The sequence below is a fragment of the Humulus lupulus genome, chromosome 1 (assembly GCF_963169125.1).
Source record: "Humulus lupulus chromosome 1, drHumLupu1.1, whole genome shotgun sequence".
NCBI lineage: Eukaryota > Viridiplantae > Streptophyta > Magnoliopsida > Rosales > Cannabaceae > Humulus > Humulus lupulus.
The window spans coordinates 125,138,505-125,143,724 of record NC_084793.1 but is presented as its reverse complement, the minus strand read 5'-3'; the positions used below and the strand labels follow the sequence as shown (position 1 = coordinate 125,143,724).

Here is a 5,220-nt window from a genome sequence, read left to right as displayed (position 1 = left end):
CTGAAAATGTCCCCGAAGCAAAATAGTCAAAACCTCCAGAATTTCCCCTGGTCTTACTAACTCCCAATTTATCATCAAATATGTATTCCCATTACCCAATAACACGGTAATGCTAAATACCCCTTGACTCACTCTGGGCCAAGTATAAATCATGTTGTGACTTTCCCACTAGCTTACCTCCTAGGATCGTCTTGTGATGAGTAACCCTAGCATAACCAAATAATATAAGGCCCCACACACATCAAATATATGCCAAATATGCCAAAAATTGCCAAAATATGAAAATCACCCAATTAATCAAAAATGGGTTCACATGCATATTTAATACACCTAAACATGCATATAATAATTTAATAACATAATAAATCAATTATGGCCCTCCCGGCCTCCTAATCAAAGTTCTAAACCTTATTAGAGATTTTGGGGCATTACAATATATATATATATACGAAAAGACTCAAGGACACTTGATAGGCTTCAAGAGGTAAATAATTTTGTTCTTGAATAATTGTGTATATGCGTATATGATATATATAAATATGTGTATATTTATATAAATGTTGCATGATTAATAATATTATATATTAATGTTTCTGTCTAGATGTTTTTCTTGAACATATAAACAATTTATATGAGAGATGAAATTTTTTTTGTGTTATAAACACTGGGCCCACCACGCCCATTTCTGTAGTGCACCAAATTTTTTTTTAGTTTATTAAAATTTTTGTGTTTTATTTTATTTAAGTGTTAAGTGCGGTGAATTGTTTTATTTAAATGTTGTTTATTTTATTTAGTTGTTGTTTGTTTTATTTAAATTGTTTGTTATTTTATTTAATTGGTAGAATTATTTGGTATAACCTTTTTGAATTTAAATTTGTTAATTGTTTGTTTGATTATTTATTTTTAATATGTGAATAATTGTGTAACTTGTTCATTTTACTATTAGTGTTACATTTTTTAAATAAGTGTGACAATTGATGTGATTAAAATAGGTTATTTTTTTTTAGTGTTAGTGTGTGCCGAAATGTGTGTGTGTGTGTATGTGAATGTGTTTCATTTTTCTTTTATTAATTTATTTAGTTATTGTTCCCATTATATCAAAGGAAAGGGTAGTATGAATCTAGACCTAATGTGAGTCTTGAGCATTTTCCTTTTAATTATGAAAAGAAAAGAAAATAGAAAAGAAAAGAAATATAAGTTGTCATCTTGTAGGAAAAGATGACAAGGTTGATTTTTGATTTGGTTCACATTAGGATAAGGGTTTAGGTGAGGTGTAAGGAGAGGAAATAATGGGATTTAGCTTAAATTATGGGATAGGAATTTAGCTTTTCACACTTGAGTCATTTTCTTAAGGTTAGGTCAATAGAGGCTATAAATAGGAGAGTATGGAAGCCTTGGCATTCTTTTGCTTGTGGCTGCCGAAATTAGAAGAGAAGGAGAGAGAGAAAGAGGCGTGAAAGAGAGAGAAAGTGGAGGAGAAAGGAAGAAGAATAAGGAGGTCCTAGGTATGGTTTTCTTATGTTTCTTTGTTATTTTTCTTTAGATTAAGGTTTATCTTCCCCATCATCTTAAATCTTTTTTTTATGTTCTTCTTCTTCATGGGTTTCAAAAACCCTAGGGTATTCAAAGGTGATTATCACTTGGGTGTTGATCAAGTTGTATTCTTGATTTTACAATCAAGAGAGGTATTGAATCTCTACCCCTAATTTTATGGTGTTCTCTTGAGTTATTAGATTTGTGGATATTTTTCAATATGTTGATGCATGTGAGATTGATCTAGGCGTGGGTAGGGGTTCCTGATGTTGATGATATTCTATGATTTTATGTATGTATGTTTCAGCCTATGTGGTTTGGGCATATTGATTTGTTTTATTTTGTGTCACATTTACATGTTTGAAACATGCTAGGTTTCATGTGTATATAGATGAAGATTTTGTGTAAATTATTGTTGGGTATCCTAGGTGTTTCGGCCTAGGGGTGATGTTCAAGAATAATTATTTTTCTTATATGTTTTAGATCAATTGTGAGTCTAGAAACATGATAGGGTGTATATGAGATTATGTATCAATATATTATGGTATGCATGAAAAATAATAGGAACATGTTAGGTTTAATATAAAAGTATATATGAGGATTTGTGTTATGATATTCATGCATGTTGTATTGTTATTTTGTTGGGTTACATGCATGAACTCATTAGAAAAAGAATAAGGTTTTATAAGGTTGAATATGAATAAGTGTTAGATATGTTCTTTGAATTAATTGTATAATAAGAGCATGTTAGGATTTGTGAATTATTGTGTTAATGAAACATGAATGATCTTGTATGAATTTTATGAGGTATGAGGTAATAGATAAAATTCGTGGTAATTTATGCTTGCTGATTTTGTGAATAAATGGTGAAAAGATTGATGAAATAATGATATGTATGCATAAAAATGACTCTAATGATAAGTGGTGTTTGTGAAAATAAAATGGTATATTAATTCACAATTAAAATGGTGTTTTTGTACAAATAATTACCTACAGATTTTTTTGTTATATTTTTGAGAAAATGTGAGTTTTAAAAATAAGGATGGTGATTTTAATGATAAATTTGATTGCTGGAATTTTTGTTTAAAAATGTAAAGTGTGTTTCAATAAAATGAATTTGATTGGTATTTTGAAATAAATAAATAACCTAAACAATGGTAAAATTTAAAAGTGATGTTTTAATATAATATGAGTGGTTATTTTACAAGTTATGATTTTCTTTAATTGGATTAAGAAAAATGCTGGATTTAATTCACTTGTGATTTTTAAATAATGGCTGAAAGTATAGTTTAAAAAGTTTTAAATAGTTAATTAATCTTCATATATGAATTTGTGTTACATAAAATTAAGTATTAAAAATAAGTCAAATAAATTCTTTTTTCCCAAACTTAATATTATTATTTTTCTCACATCAATTATGTAATTCTATTAATTAAAATCGAATTGATATTTTTCTAAGGAGACGTGATAATCATAGGTATTTTCCTTTTAAAATAATTTCCAATGCCTTTGCTTTTCTTTGAAATTTAAAAATAATAAATGGGTCTTTTATATATTTTTAATGGCTAAATAAAATTGTTTTTATGAAATAAAAAGAACGTCTTGGGAGATTTAATCAACCTAGTAATTTTAAGAAGATAAACAATGGTAAACAAAACATGCTACAAGTCTATTTTTTTTTATAAAAACGATAGAAGTAAGACGCATGGAATTATCATTTTAAACACCACATTTACGCAACGTTCCCATGTATGCATGTTACATGAAAATCCACTTTTACGTCCAAAATAATGTCTATGATGCAACCATGTAGTTTTTATAGAAGGATCATGCATGCAATATAGGTAGAATGAGCATTATTCTTTTTATGACCTTAAGTGTAACTAAGCATATTTGTATGTTGTGCGTAACTCTCACCATGTGTGCATGACCCATGCACACATGAGTTTTATGAAATAGCAAAATAGTAATTATGTGAAGCTAAGGAATGTCATTTTGATTATGGTATAGGCTCGTTGAGAAGTTGTGGTTTTACTTAGCTTGGACCTGAGGTAAGGAAGTTAGATAGAATTTATGATTGTTTATGCTATGAATGGTAAGACTGTTTGTATGAATGAAAATGTTATGAGTTATGAAATGCGATAATGTGATGATATGTTGGCTTGTATGAGTGCTCTATGATATGAATGGATGTTAGCGTGATGAACGCGACACATCAAATAAAGAGGTTACTAAGGATATGAAGACGTAACCGAGTTATATGTAATGGTTGTTAGCGTGTTGAACGCGACTCAACAAATGGGTTACTAAGGATATGAAGACGTAACCCGAGTTACTAAGGATATAAAGACGTAACTCTAAGGGCGGACGCGCCGAGGTTATTTAAGGACCAGAGACTCCTGTTTACCTCAAAGGGTGGCATGGACAAGATAGCGGGCCATGTTCACAAGGAATTGTTTATGATTATGTTATGATGTTCGGTGATGATTATGATTATGCTATGATGTTTGGTGATGATTATGATTATGCTATGATGTTTGGTGATGATTATGATTTTGTTATGATGTTTATGATATGATGGTAGCATTAAGTTGACGTGAATATGTTTATGTATATGATATTGATGCCAATTTTATGATGATGCTATGATGTATAAAGATGAATGATAGTGTTTGTAATTTGTTGTATTCTTACTTGCTTGTTGTTTGTACTTCCTTACTGGGCTTTTAGCTCACCCCCTTACTTTCCCTTCCATGTAGCAAATAGGTTTCTCTGTGGCAGGCGTGGTGATGTGGGGAGTTCTATCGTTCTGGTGTGTATGGCGTGGGGCATCCTATGGACGAGAAATGATCAATTTTAAACGCCAATTTTTAATAATGTCATGTTAATGGGATTTTTCTTAAAATTGTCAGTGGGACTTAAAATTTTGTTTGTTTTAGAACTTTGCATAAAACTAATATTTTCCTTTTAAACTCTTGGGCCCAACTTGCATGTTTTAAGCGAGACCCCACTGAAACCTTTATAATAAGTTGATTTCTATTATAAACCATTGAAAATGTGAATGTTTTATTAAGTACTAGTTTAAGGGCGTTTTACAATTTCGTTGCACACTCTGATTGTTTTTCCAACAATGGGTACCAAAGCAGGTCATTAATCTTTGCAATTTATTAATTTTTGTGAGAGACTATGTGCATTTTTATATTATAGGTGATATATGTTTGAATGGATGGATGTTTGTATTCATGATGATAGATTCTTAAGGGTTGTTTATAATGGGTATTTTGGGTTTAAGAATTGTTCTTAAAACTTCTAACTAAAATATGTAAGCCAATTTTGGGGCATAGGAATTTTGTAATTTTTCTTTTAATATTCTTGCTGAAATTCCAAGATGACCCAAGCCCCACCCATTCCCCTACACATGCGCGCTCCCCTTCCGCACCCAGCCCTACCCAAACCCATGCCCCTATCGCGCTCCTAGGGTTTGCAGCCTTGCTCACCATTGCCGCCGCACCACATTAGTACACACCTAGGGTTGTATCTTACAAACCCTAATGTGTTATTACCATAATTATTTTAATTATTCATTTAATTAAAAATCTAAAATATAATTAAAATGGTTTTAATTTGGAAATTTCTTTATTTTAAATAATATTGATTATTTTCCTTAATTAAAATGTTTTAATTGTT

The 5,220-nt window shown here is 30.4% G+C and overlaps 1 long non-coding RNA gene across 1 annotated transcript; it reads left to right on the top strand.

Annotated features, from left to right (window-relative positions):
• Nucleotides 1-1,108: 1,108 nt before the first annotated feature.
• On the top strand, nt 1,109-4,635 carry LOC133817797 (uncharacterized). Its single transcript, XR_009885718.1, has 3 exons — nt 1,109-1,505; nt 1,619-1,685; nt 4,293-4,635. It is a non-coding gene; the product is annotated as an uncharacterized LOC133817797 (long non-coding RNA).
• The last annotated feature ends 585 nt before the right edge of the window (nt 4,636-5,220 follow it).